A 15,563-nucleotide genomic window follows, 5' to 3' on the forward strand; every position below is an offset into this window, starting at 1 on the left:
ACCTTGACATGACTTTTTTTGTTTGTTTTTGAGAATTGATTTTTATAAGATTTTATTTATTTGAAAGACAGAGAGATGAGCACAGGTGAGGGGCAGAGGAAGATAGAGAGAGAGGGAGAAGCAGACTCCCAGCTGAGCAGGACACCTGATGCGGGGATTGATCCCAGGACTGAATATCATGACCTGAGCTGAAAGTAAACACTTAATCAATAGAGCCACCCAGGTGCCCCATGGAGAAATGGTGTTAAGAGAACATTAAATAGGGTGCCTGGGTGGCTCAGTTGTATAAGTGACTGCTTTCAACTCAGGTCATGATCCTGGAGTCCTGGGATGCAGTTCTGCATTGGGCTCCCTGTGCAGCAGGGAGTCTTCTCCTTCTGACGCTCCCTCTCTCATGTTCTCTCTCTCATTCTCTCTCGAATAAATAAGTGAATAAAGTAAATAAAATCTTAAAAAAAGGAGAAAGCATGAGAACCTTAAATAAGTGTAAAATTTAGTTGTTGTTGTTGTTGTTGTTGTTGTTTTAATAGGCAGGGAAAAGTAGAAACATGATAACTATGTGTGCTACTTTCGAAGAACATAAGGACAAAAATATAACCTGAGGTGTTTTAATTTTTATTTATTTATTTTTTTTAGTTTGTTTGTTTGTTTTGTGATTTTATGTGTTTTAGAGGAAAAGGGAGAGCATGAATGGGAAGGGCAGAGGGAGAGGGAGGATCTTAAACATGCTCCATGCTGTGGGGATCTCAACAGAGTGATGAATCCCATGACCCTCGGATAATGACCTGAGCTGAAACCAAGAGTCTGAAACTTAACTGACTGCACCACCCAGGCACCCCAACCTGATTTTTCTTTCATATAAATAGTTTTCTGAGTGTTAGAGAAGTCAGCCTTATGGGCGAGTCTTATTTTAGCATTTGTGGAAATATTACAACAAATCAATGACTGAGGTGTTTTTCTATTTTGTTTTGACTTCTAGGGAAACTTACTAAATTTCTTCCGTAGCTGAAGTAACTCAGTCAAGAAGATAATGGTTTGATTATTCTACTTGAATATATACAGAGTCAATATGTATCTTAATACAGTCAACTGGTGTTGAGAAAGATATTATCATATTAAGTGATTGGATAATTAAAGGGAAATTAGAGATTTGCACCATTCATCATTTGATTTATGTTTCCCAAAATGGAAAAACAAAAAAGTCTCTTAAAGAATGAGATTTGTTCTAAGTCAATTCTGCTTCCTAATTTGAACTGGTTATTTCCTAACATCATATTAATTGGTCATTGCAACTGCTGATGACTAGTGCATAACCTGGAAGAACACATTTCCACTTCATTAAATTCCTATCTTGTGATAAACTAATTTAACCTAACATAATTCACATACTTGCTGGACCTAATTACCTTACCAATACAATCTGTAGATATAAACACCTGCAGTGCTATAATTAGAAAAAATATCATCAACTAATTCAATAAAAGTAATTTTCCCCTTCATTACACAGTAATTGTCTTTGTTAACTAATTGTAGTGTGGCTTAAAGCACTGCTAAAAATATTAATATTATTAAATTTTTCCTGCTCCTGAGATCTGAACATTCGACATCAGGTCTCTGAATCTTAGTTATTTAGGAAGTATGCATGTTAGCTTGAGAGTAAATGGAAACAGCAGGCTGTGCACCCATTAACATCCATAGATGGATGGTGCAACCAAATAAATGGAAGACCTGAACAGGCTGCAAAGTATGGTGATCAGGGAAGCATAGTTCTATTTCCCTAATGAAAAAATAATGATATTTTATTTATTCTGATGTTAACAATTACATCAGTAGTGCTGCCTTAGTTAAGGCATGACTTGGGTAAGGATAGCCAACATTTCTCAAAAGATAGTTCTGGAAAACTCTGTCCTTTTAGTGCTATAGAATGAAAGTATTTTCTTATTGGACTTTCTTTCTGTGTTTGGTTTTGACCCAGATGCCCTTGGAGAAGAACATACACTGGAGTCTTTTGCCTGATGAGTAAGAGCTATTACCTATTGTACTAGAGGCTCCTTGGTATGTTCTATGAATAGCAGAAAATGGGAGAGAGGAGTTTGTTGTATTATCTTGTGCTTATTCACATGGTATCTTACTATGACTTTTTTTCTTTAGAGAATTTTTCAGAAGCTATGGAATGTCTCATACTGGATTTTTAAAAAAAAATACTTATTTTGAGCAGAAATAATACATCACTTGAGTGAGAAGATCAACCGGTTGTCAGGTTCTAGAAATGTTATCCACAACTCGAAGTACTTTTATTTTCCCATTTAGAAATAATCATTGTTCCTGCAAGCAGCTTATTCTTATGGGGCTCCTGTAAAGACACGTTGTTGTGCTTGGAGGGAATATACTGAGAACATATTCTATCTGCTTACTACCTATCTACCTACCTACTTATTTTAGCTGTGTACCTAAATTGATGGCTTCCACTCAAGCCATTAAACTTACTATTGCTTCAGATTTCATCAATTATTTATAAGCCAAGCACTCAAAAATTTAAAAACCTTCTGTCATCCTGCCAGTGAGGATGTTAAAAAAAATGTTTATGCTTTTCTTATTGTAGATCAATTCTTTCTAGCTTAAATCCTTCTCACATAAAATACTGGTATAACAAAGTACCTGGACACTCTTAGCCAATAATTTTGCCTGCCAGCTGGCCTTGGAAGAAGTAATCAAGAGAACATGACTGCAGGTTGACCCTTGAGTTGGGTCTAGACAATCAGTGGATCCTGACATCCCTCCCCTGTCCTTGGAATATATGTTCTGCTTACTGTTCCCACAGTGGGGGCTGTTCCAAGAGCATAACCTGAGGGGTTAAAGGGTTGTCCAGACCATCAGGATGGTATATATGACTGAGCTCAGTTATGGTCTCTATAGAAACTTTTAAGATTCAGTGGTGGGTACCTAGGGCTGGGAAGGGGGAAGTGAACATCTCCTCTTACAGCCATCTAAAATAAACCTTATTAAGTTCCCTTATTAAAGCTGCTACCTACCAATCAGAAGTTATCTGCCTCTTTTGTCTTTCTACCTTTTCCCTCTGTGTAAGAGGTCAGTTTGCAAACTAATAGCCAGAGAATAATTTATATGTGTATAGAATAAATAGGTGTGCCAACATTCTACCCTGAAAAATTACAGAGTCAGGAAATGGGTTAAAAAGTATAAGTTTTTAGAAAAACACCAATGTGTTACAAATATATTCATAATCAGCAACTTTTATATCAAAGTACTTTATTTTGCATGTAATACAATTTTCATGTAATATTTCATTTGATCTTTGCAGCAACATTCTAAAGAAGATATGTCTCAGCAGTGTATTAGGTAATTTGTCAGAATTTTTTCAGTAGTAAACTATGGAATTATGGCTTTTAAGTTTAAGTAAATTCCAAAAATCTATGCTTTTCCCCGGGTATCTTGCTGCTTTTGTTGTATCTGCAATTTTTTATATAAGATCTTATAGTATGCTTATGTACATTTATCTTATAAACCCCATATGTGCTTACGGTTGTATAAATAAGCACATACACATACACACCCATGAATTTTTTCACACAGATTTTTCACACAGATTTACTAATTTTCAAACTGAGGTATGAACTTAAGTTCATCAATCTACAATGGTATATTTTCTTCCTAGGATAAATTAAGAAAGATTTTTACACTAATTGAAAAACTGATTACGTAATTATTCATAGTGCTAAAGACTGTATTTTAAATCAGTGGAAAATAATGTTAATGTTGCCTTTATTAGATATTAAAACACGGTTAAACACACCAAAACTACTTTTTAAATCAGTGTAATATGGTTTTCTGGCAAGTTGTATTATATTATTTGCAATTACATGGAAATTTTAAAATAATTCAATTCAATGAGACCATGGTATGTCTTTACCCAGAAAACTGATACTTAGTTTAAATTGAAAAAAAAAAAGAGAGAAAGGAAGAAAGAAAATATATACAGAGCTCTGGGATAATTCTGCAAAGCAGTTGTGAACATCAGTGAAAATAGTCCTTTTGTGGACTTGAAGACTTTTTATTTTTGTTGATCTATATAGCTAATGTTTCTCAGAGTACTTTTTTCCCCCACATGTGAAGAGATATGCATTACATATATCTAAAGACAACATATTATTCTCAAGAGAAAAGATATTTTCTCTAATTTTGCCTCTAATTCTTGTCCCTTTAGTCTCAAGTTATTAAATAGTCTGAGAAAAAACCCAGATATTGTGTCCCGACAGACTTGTATCCAAATCAAAGTCCTAACCAAGTCAGTAACAAGGCAAAATTCTGTGATATAGTTGAGGACTTCTATCTTTATTTCCATCATTTTTTTAAAAAAAGATAATAGTTTACATGACAATGTACATTTGTTTAGTTTGGGAATCCAGGACAGGCGAAGGCAATTTAGTACTACTGAAAGAGTTGTAACTCTCAATCAAGAGAAAAATAGCTACATTCTATAGTATATGGGTTAGAAAATTGTACTTTATCCTTCTGATCTCGTGGTTTAATATGAATTGAATTAAATTGAGCATTTACTTTGGAACAGGAAAGTTGAATTATATATTTTTTTCATGATTACATGATGAGTTTACAACAGGAAAGATAATGCTCAATATTAAAACAAGGGAAGATTTTACAGCAAGACAAATCTGTCTTGCCTTGCAAATTCTACAATTTATTAGCTATTTGCCATTGGTCAAGCTACTGACTATATCTTCGAATGAATATCTTCAAAGATTAAATGAATTTCATACCTCTTAATTTACTACAAGCATTGTGCTTACATTACAAAACATGTGCTTACAAACATTAAATTATGATTGATAAAAGTAGTATTTTCTATGTACCCTATACATGCACAGATACATATATAACAATATATATAAAATATATATCATATAATATAATATATGATGTGTGTGTATATATATTTATATATATACATACATATGTGTGTGTGTATATATATATATATGTATATATACATAAATTAAGCCTTTCCCAATAACACAGATATTGTTGTTTCTATTTAATAAAAATAAGAATTTATTCTATATTCTTATTCTATATATATATATATATATATACACATATATGTGTGTGTATGTATATATATATCCTTATTCTATATTCTTATTCTTATTCTATTCCACAACAGAATAGAATGTGGAAGTGCTATGGAAAAGCATCACTGTCTGCCATTTAGCTGAACTTCACCACACATATTTTGTGAGATATTATAAAAAACATTTTGATGTCAAGACACTTCATCTTTCCTAATCATCTAATTTTACTTGTATAAAAGCAAAAATATATTTAATTTCCCCTTTATTTACAATGAAAAGTGATTAAAGAGTTCAGAGATAAGTTACACATTTTTTTTTAAAGATTTTATTTTATTTATTTGAGAGAGAGAGACAGTGAGAGAGAGAATGAATGAGGAGAAGGTCAGAGAGCGAAGCAGACTCCCCATGGAGCTGGGAGCCTGATGTGGGACTTGATCCCGGGACTCCAGGATCACGCCCTGAGCCGAAGGCAGTCGTCCAACCAACTGCGCCACCCAGGTGTCCCGATAAGTTACACATTTTATTTATCCTTAAAATGCCCACTATTTTTTTAATTAATTAATTAATTATTTTTAAAAAGTATTTGCTATCTCCTTGAGGTACTGAGTTAACTTTAAAAGTTCTTTGTCTTTATCTCAATTTAGGTGTGCTTTCATAAAAGGCCTTATCTTTAGTGCATTCTGTGGGTTCATTAGAAAATTTCTTCCTATGTCATCAAACATTATGGCATTTTTTTTGCTGTAAAACTCTGAAAACTTCCCCCATATAACACCAAGAGGTTTTACATCTATTAATCCTCTCCTTGGAGTATGCACAGTTATCATAGCAGCACTGTCTAACATGAAGGTAATCTTATAATTTGCATTTGTGCTCACTCCCAGCTCTTTCATTTTAGCTTCAATCCACTTCATATTTGTTGCGGACCAAATAACAATGTCATAATCCTCATATGCAGATGTTAGGAACTTGTGAAGATATGGCCGCATAATTCTACTCCAGTCTCTGCACAAGACCTATGGTCAAATAACGTATAATCAACATCTAGTACCAAAAGCTTTTCTCCTTCCCTGGGAGGATTCAAAATTTCCACTTTATACTCTTTTATGCTCACTATTTATAATACAGTAATAATTTTGCTAAGCTTGAATGAACTCTAGCTTATTCTTTCTATTATCTCTAACCCAAAGTGATATTCTCAAAATCTCCAAGTGCTAAAAGAAATGCGTAATTTATTATCTTCTTTTTAGTTAAAAACAACAAAAATATCTAAGTCTCCAAATTGTTATTTAAAGGACACCATATTGGACCAGCCATCTAATGCTTGACTATTTCTATATTATCAACTAACAGTTAAAAATGATATGGTTGGACAACTACAAACATAGGACAAATAAACACAAGATCATATTACTTTCAATTAAAAAATCCTTTGTTATTTATAAATGAGATGGACATATATCAAGAATTTATTTTTTCCTCCATAGAACAGTGTTTATCATTTAACCACATTATTTTTCAAGCTTAATTGAAAATCACAATTCTGCCTTATCATGAAACGATGTTTCTTGTCATACAGACATGTCCAGTGACTCACAATTTTTACAACTGTATTTTCTAAACTATGACAACTTTATGCTCAAGAATATGACAACTTAGATCTAAAAAAACAAGACTAAACAAAACAAAACACTGAAAAATAAAACATACCAGAAATAGAAAAGAAATAAATATTTGAATAGCTCCATATTACTGAAGTTGTAGGATCTACAATTTTTAATTTTTTTCCCAAGAAAACTCCTGATGCAGATGGCTCAAATGATGAATTTTTCCAGTATGTTAAGGCAATCAGAAAAACTTTACACGAACTTTTTCAGAAATGGAGAAAGATGGATGGCCTGCAGACTCATAGGCTTGTTTTTAGGTACATGTTTTTAGGGCAGAAGTTCAGAAATTAACTTTCATATGTTTCACCTATGTTTCATCACAGAATCAATGGATTTATAGACATTATCATATTGTTGGATCCTAATTATGCTATCCAATATACAGTTGACCCTTGAACCACACAGTTTTGAACTATATGGGTCCTTTTAATATATGCATTTTTTACAGTATGGTACTATAATATATTTTCTCTTATGATTTTCTTAACATTCAATGCTCTAACTTATTTACTGTAAGAATACAGTATATAATAAAAAATAATACAGTATATATTACATACAACATATAAAATATGTATTAATCAGCTGTTTATGTTGTCGACAAGGCTTCCAGTCAACAGTAGTCTATTAGTAGTTAGGTTTTGGGAGAATCAAAAGTTATACACAGATTATGAGGGTTAGTACCCCAACCCTTGTATTGTTTCAGGGACTACTGTACTTGTTTTCCTTCCCAGTTATCTATCCTCTATGTATTTTGTGAGATGTATGTTTCTTGTCAATGTATTTTATAAACTTGAAAAAGGCAAGACTAAGGGGAGAATTCCCTGTAGATTTACCCAAAAAAAGTTGACCATAAATTTTTATCTTAAAATTAAATTCATACACCTAATTACCAAGCCATCCATATAACTACTGTTAATAGGCCCACTTTTCCCCTACTTTCCTCAAAGCTGTGATGAAAGAACACATGTCTGCAGGATTTCATCACCTGCTATATTCCATGTGGTTAGTCTAATGTGATTCCTATTAAGAAAATTCATGCTAAATTCCAGTGGACACAGTTCCTGTCTTGATCTCAAACTCTCTTTTTAGCAATCACTAAGTCTGCCTTGCCCATGAAGCTAAGTGCCTTGTTCTTTTTACCAACTCACCTAATCTTATCTATTCCTAAATGATGATAATATTAATTTAACCTGATTCTCCATTCAAATACATGATGTATCAGTTTGTTAGCATATGATGTCTACCTTTTAACAATCTATCAATACGCAATTCTAGTTAGTATGTGTCACACTTCATGATAAATCTAAATCTGTGGAATTTTGATTGGAATGGCATTAAAAGTATAGATTGTTCTAGCCAGTAGACATTTTAACAATGTTTATTCTTCCGATCCAAGAGCATGGAATGGTCTCCCATCATTTTGTGTCTTCTTCAGTTTCTTTCATGAGTGTTCTGTACTTCCTCGAGTGCAGATCCTTTACCTCTCTGGTTAGGTTTATTCCCAAGTATCATATGGTTCTTGGTGCTATACTAAATGGAATCGATTCTCTAATTTCCCTTTCTGTATTTTCATTGTTATTGTATAAAAAAGCCACTGATTTCTGTACATTGACTTTGTATCCTGCCACATTTATTTATTTTCAGAAAAACAGTATTCATTATTTTTTCACCACACCCAGTGCTCCATGCAATCCATGCCCTCTATAATACCAACCACCCACCAACTTCCCACCCCCCCGCCACTTCAAACCCCTCAGATTGTTTTTCAGAGTCCATAGTCTCTCATGGTTCACCTCCCCTTCCAATTTCCCTCAGCTCCCTTATCCTCTCTAACACCCCTTGTCCTCCATGATATTTGTTATGCTCCACAAATAAGTGAAACCATATGATAATTGACTCTCTCTGCTTGACTTATTTCACTCAGCATAATCTCTTCCAGTCCCGTCCATGTTGCTACAAAAGTTGGGTATTCATCCTTTCTGGTGGAGGCATAATACTCCATAGTGTATATGGACCATATCTTCCTTATCCATTCATCCATTGAAGAGCATCTTGGTTCTTTCCATAGTTTGGCGACCGTGGCCATTGCTGCTATAAACATTGGGGTACAGATGGCCCTTCTTTTCATGACATCTGTATCTTTGGGGTAAATACCCAGGAGTGCAATGGCAGGGTCATAGGGAAGCTCTATTTTTAATTTCTTGAGGAATCTCCACACTGTTCTCCAAAGAGGCTGCACCAACTTGCATTCCCACCAACAGTGGAAGAGGGTTCCTCTTTCTCCACATCCTCTCCAACACATGTTGTTTCCTGTTTTGTTAATTTGGGCCATTCTAACTGGTGTAAGGTGATATCTCAATGTGGCTTTATTTTTCAAAGAGCTGGAGCAAATGATCCAAAAATTTGTATGGAATCAGAAGAGACCCCAAATTGCTAAGGAAATGCTGAAACACAAAAATAAAACTGATGGCATCACATAACTGATTTCAAGCTTTACTACAAAGCTGTGACCACCAAGACAGCATGGTACTGGCATAACAACAGAAACATAGATCAGTGGAACAGAGTAGAGAGCCCAGATATGGAGCCTCAACTCTATGGTCAAATTATCTTCAACAAAACAGGAAAAAATATACAGTGGAAAAAAGACAGTCCCTTCAATAAATGGTGCTGGGAAAACTGGACAGCTATACGTAGAAGAATGAAACTCGACTATTCTCTTACACATACACAAAGATAAACTCAAAATGGATAAAAGACCTCAGTGTGAGACAGGAATCCATCAGAATCCTAGAGGAGAACATAGGCAGTAACCTCTTTGATATCAGCAACAACAACTTCTTTCAAGATATGTCTCCAAAGGCAAAGGAAACAAAACTGAAAATGAACTTTTGGTACTTCATCAAGATCAAAACCTTCTGCACAGCAAAGGAAACAGTCAACAAAACAAAGAGGCAACCCACGGAATGGGAGAAGATATTTGCAAATGACAGTATAGGCAAAAAGTTGATATCCAGGATCAATAAAGAACTCCTCAAACTCAACACACACAAAACAGACAAGCATATCAAAAAATGGGCAAAGGACATGAACAGACACTTCTCCAATGAAGACATACAAATGGCTATTAGACACATGAAAAAAAATATTCATCATCATTTGGGCCATCAGGGAGATTCAAATTAAAACCACATTGAGATATCACCTTACACCAGTTAGAATGGCCAACATTAGCAAGAGAGGAAACAACATGTGATGGAGAGGATGCGGAGAAAGGGGAACCCTCTTCCACTGTTGGTGGGAATGCAAGTTGGTGCAGCCACTTTGGAGAACAGTGTGGAGATTCCTCAAGAAATTAAAAATAGAGTTTCCCTATGACCCTGCAATTGCACTACTGGGTATTTACCCCAATGATACAGATGTAGTGAAAAGAAGGGCCATCTGTACCCCAGTGTTCATAGCAGCAATGGCCAGGGTCACCAAACTGTGGAAAGAACCAAGATGCCCTTCAGTGGACGAATAGATAAGGAAGATGTGGTCCATATACACTATGGAGTATTATGCCTCCATCAGAAAGGATGAATACCAAACTTTTGTAGCAACATGGATGGGACTGGAAGAGATTATGCTGAGTGAAATAAGTCAAGCAGAGAGAGTCAATTATCATATGGTTTCACTTATTTGTGGAGCATAACAAATTACATGGAGGACATGGGGAGATGGAGAGGAGAAGGGAGCTGAGGGAAATTGAAAGGGGAGGTGAACCATGAGAGACTATGGACTCTGAAAAACAACCTGAAGGTTTTGAAGGGGTGGGAGGTGGGAGGTTGGGGGAACCAGGTGGTGGGTTTGGGGATGGCACAGATTGCATGGAGCACTGGGTGTGGTGCAAAAACAATGAATACTGTTAAGCTGAAAATAAAATAAATAAATAAATAAATAAATATATATATACCTAATGCTGAATTTTAATGAAGTTCCTCAGAAATGGTTAAATCTGTTATCTAACAGTGCAATCTATTTTCAACTGTATCTTTTCCCATCTAGTAAATTTTTGTAAAATTTGTATTGCCTGTTTTTATATATAAATGACTTCTTTAGATTATTGTGAGAATTTGATGAAATCAGTGTGTTCAATATTTAACACACAATCTCTCTATTAAGATTCAATAAACAGTTTCTTTACTTTCTGTGGTCCCTATTTTGTTTTTTAAGACAAACATACTTGTATTTTAAAAAGTAAAATCAGTCTAAACTTTATCAACAAGCAGTACCTGATAAAATATACTTCACAAACAATTTTTACTCCTATTCCTGTTCATTTAATGTACTGAAACTGGTTTCATGTCAGGTCTTGGGAAGATGTCTCAGTGAAATTTGATTTGACATATATAAAATCATATGTATGTTGAAATGTTTTTAGGTTGTCATTTACCTACTGTTAGAGGTTTATGAAGTGACAGGTTAGGAGGAAAAAGAGGGGGAAAAAAAAAAAAGCAGAGAAGCAGTGTATGAAGCATTCCCAAAGTTGAAAAAAACTTTAGTTAAAGAATAATGCTAATCCTTCAAACTTTTATAATCTATTTTAAAACTCTTCAAAGATATTTAACAATTATCAAAATAAAAAAAAAAGAAAGAAAGAAAAGAAAAAAAAAAAGGCAGAAATCCATCCAGTCGGTCCATGAATATTAGAAGTTTGAAAGTTCACTTTCCAAGAACAGAAGACATTGGTTTATTAATTAATTAATTAATTAATTTTTAAAAATAATGATTGCAACATGTGGTGTCTAATTTGGATGTGTCTGGAGCCTTAGAAGTTTGACTACTGCACATTCTCCTACAAATGGACCTTAAGAGCATGTTTGAATGTTCTAGTTGGGGAGCACAGCTACTCCTATACCCTTGATCAAAAAGTCCTCCCCTATCAGGGAAGGTCATCCTTTTGGACCAAACATGCAGTTCCAGAAAGGTGCACATGGAGTGGTTAGGGAGGGGAGGGACATCCCGTAGCCACCCAGATCAGTGGAGTCAATCCTGATGACCAATGGGGTGACAGATGTTACAGCCAGATTGCCCTTACATCCGACATTAGTTATTTTATTTACACAGAAACTTTCACCTACAGAAGCTTATTAAACCTAGTTAATTAAAGTGTACAATATTTTTTAAACCCTCATTTTCTTTTAGTAGGCATGATTCTTCCATTAAGATAATTTTAGTCCATCCACCATCATTATTTTAAAAAAGCTTACTAAATACAAAGAAATACCACTTTAAATTCACATATTAGGAGATTTATTCAATATATATTACCTTCTACGAAATTCTCTTTGTGAGAATCATACATTTGAAAGAAACTTGGCTTCTTCATCAGTGAACCTGTATTCCAGGACTGGATTTCCACAGACTAGCTATGGAAAAGAGAAAGGCTCATAACTTCTCTGGGTCTCAGCTCAGTGACTTATATTTTTAAGATTTTTTAAAAGTTTTAAAATTAACTATACAATTGACCTTTAATTGACCTTTATTTGTAGAGTTATATTTATTTTATTCTTATAATTGTGGTACTAAACAACTCCATCATGCCAAAAATACTCCCTGTGCTGTTCCTTTAGTGTCCCTGTCCCCCCACCACTAACTTTAACTACTGGCAACTATTCATTTATCCTCCATCCTAATACTTTGATCTTCTTAAGAAATTCCCATCAATGGAATTATGTAGTATTTAGCCTTTGAGATTTCTTTTATTTATTTTTTCATGTCAATATATTTTGGGGATTTATTCAAATTTTTGCAAGGGTCGAAAGTCCATTACATTTTATTGCTGAGTATTAGTCAACAATATGGATGTTACACAGGTTTTTTCTCCCATTTACCTGCAAAAAAAATTTGATTTTTTCCCCTTCTTGTGGCAGTTGTAAATAGGTCTTCTATAAATATTTTGTACAGGTTTATGTGTGGACATACATTTAAATTTCTCTAGGGAAAATATATATGCATGTGGTTACTAAATCATAAGTATATGTTGCAACATAATTTACAATAGCCAAGATATGGAAGCAATGTAAATCTTCATCAATAGATAAATGGGCAAAGATGTACACACACACACACACACACACACACACACACACACACCCCGGACTATTACTCAGTCACAACAAGCGATGAGACCTTGCCATTCATGACAACATAGATGGACCTAGAGGGTATTATGCTAAATGAAGTAAGTCAAACAGGGAAAGACAAATACCATAGGATTTCACTCATATGGGAACTCTGAAAGAAAAAATGAGGGGCACCTGGATGGTTCAGTCAGTTAAGTGTCTGCCTTCAGCTCAGGTCATGATTCTGGAATCCTAGGGATCAAGCTCCTCATCATGCTCCCTGCTCAGCAGGGAGCCTGTTTCTCCCTCTCCCTCTGCTCCTCCCCCTGCTCATGCTCTCTCTCTCTCTCTCTCAGTCATTATCCCTCTTAAATAAATAAAATACTAAAATAAATAAATAAAAGAACAAATGGACATAAAAACAAAAATCAGCATCAGACTCAAACTGGTGGTTGCCAGGTGGGAGTAGGGAGTAAAATAAGTAAAATGGGTGAAAGGGATTATGAGGTAGAAACTTCCAGTTATAAGATATGCCACAGAAGTAAAAAGTACACACACATATCACCAATAACAAACAATGATATATAACAACTAAAACTCTCATATTTTGCTGGTGGGAGTGCAAAATGTTTTGTTCAGCCTACTGACTTAAGGTATTGTAATTTGACTAAATTTCCTTCACAGTAGTTTACGTTAAGTATTTTAGTTTTCCAAGATGCTTGAAAAATTGTAAAAAGAGTAAGAACATCTGTGTCTAGAACACAATGTATTATAATAGAGTTAAATATAAAAGGATGAGTTATATATAGAGTATACTCATGAATTTTAACAACCCGCTGTAAGAATCTGTAAGGATCAGGATATCTGGGTGGCTCAATTAGTAAGCCTCTGCCTTTGGCTGAGGTCGTGATCTTGGGGTCCTGGGATCCACATCCACATTGGGCTTCTTTCTCAGCAGGGAGCCTTCTCTCTCTGCATGCTATGCCTGCAGCTCCCCCTGCTTGTACTCTCTCTCTCTCTCTCTCTGAAAAATAAATATTTAAAAAAATTTATAAGTGATCAAAATAGGCATATACATTCAGATGCTATTGGAATTCACATTTTATTATAGATGAAAGGTAATGAAGTTAAGCAAACTACAAAAATATCATGTATTACTAATTCATATTATACTACACATCTTATTAGATATGTTGGATACATTGCACTATCTGCTTGAAATACTGTAACTATCTTTAAGAAAAAGCTGCAGTTGAGAACTACATCAGCTCATGAATTTAACTTTGGTGGTTATAAGTAATACAGGTTAAATGAGAGAATTTATCTTGCTTATGGAATTAGTTCTGGCTCATTACATCATGAGAAGTTTCCTCAGGAACTCTAAATAACAGAGATACAAGATCATCTAAGGGCACAGATGCATAAAATATGTGTTTCTACATGTATCCCAATTAATTTTAAAATCTGTGCTTCAGATATTAAAACAGATAGAAATAACTGGGGGTTTTAGATAATTTTTATACATAATTTTGTTTTACTAGATTTAAAGCTATTCCATATTTTTCCAAAATTTGAGGGAGTATAAACTCAAAGAAGTGCTTATTATTACCAAACCAATGCATAATACATTATATACAGCAACCTTCCCTCCTTCTCTTAACATTTTCCTTCCCTGAGGAACAATCAACCTAATTTAAAGACAGAAAAATTTAGCCAGTTGAACTGGTTACGTTGACAGTACCTTGAAGTACATACTTCTCCTTTCCATCTCCTCCTCCTCTTTCTTCCTCCTCCTCCTCCGTCTCCTCTTCTTCTTCTCATTCTTCTCCTTCTCCTCCCCCTCCCCCTCCCCCTCCCCCTCCTCCTCCTCCTCCTCCTCCTCCTTCTTCTTCTTCTTCTTCTTCTTCTTCTTCCTCTTCTCCTCCTCCTCCTTCTTCTTCTTCCTCTTCTTCTGCTTCTTCTTTTTGTATGTTATTTTGTTTTTGTTTTGTTTTTATTTTAATTCTAGTGAGTTTACATAGTGTCATATTAGTTTCAGGTGATTCAGCAATTTCATACATCACCTGGTACTTATCATAAATACACTCTTAAATAACCACCACCTATTCAACCCATTCCATCTCTCTTAATTGTTATGTATAATATTTCGCAGTTTTGCAGATGCTATTATGAACTACATCACTAGTCTATATATGTGGATTTGGAACAAAGGTTTTTCAAGACAGATTCAGCCCTCACTATAGTTGATATGTATTCTCATAAAAATTTTCCAATAGTTGTGGAGAAATATCTACAATGATAACAGTGGCAGCACTTAGTTATTAATACAAATGAGTAGGATTCTCCAAATGTAATTGTGCAAAACTAAAATGCATTCAACTTTTTAATATAACCTTCAATAATCAATTTGATGTTTATGGAGCACAACCTATTTCCTGATATGAAATGTTAGTAAAGAATATTAAGAAATCATGCATAAATGTACTTTCACTGTTTGCTTAATAATACTGAAATTTTCATCAGTGAGATAGTTACAGAACTCTATGAAATGCTTATTTAAAAACCACTAAGTTTTCCAAATTGTGTTTTTTGTCTCCATCCATTCCCAGTGAATTTTGGAATTTTTGAAAAGAGAGGATTCCTAAAATAAGTTAGTAATCATAACAAGTAAATTTCAGGCTTGG

General features: G+C 34.4%; 1 pseudogene; it reads right to left on the bottom strand.

Moving 5' to 3' along the window:
- Positions 1 to 5,677: 5,677 nt before the first annotated feature.
- The window catches only part of LOC122916744, a 176,570-nt pseudogene continuing 166,684 nt past the window's right edge, over positions 5,678 to 15,563 (bottom strand).

Source organism: Neovison vison, chromosome 9 (genome assembly GCF_020171115.1).
Source record: "Neovison vison isolate M4711 chromosome 9, ASM_NN_V1, whole genome shotgun sequence".
Classification (NCBI taxonomy): domain Eukaryota; kingdom Metazoa; phylum Chordata; class Mammalia; order Carnivora; family Mustelidae; genus Neogale; species Neogale vison.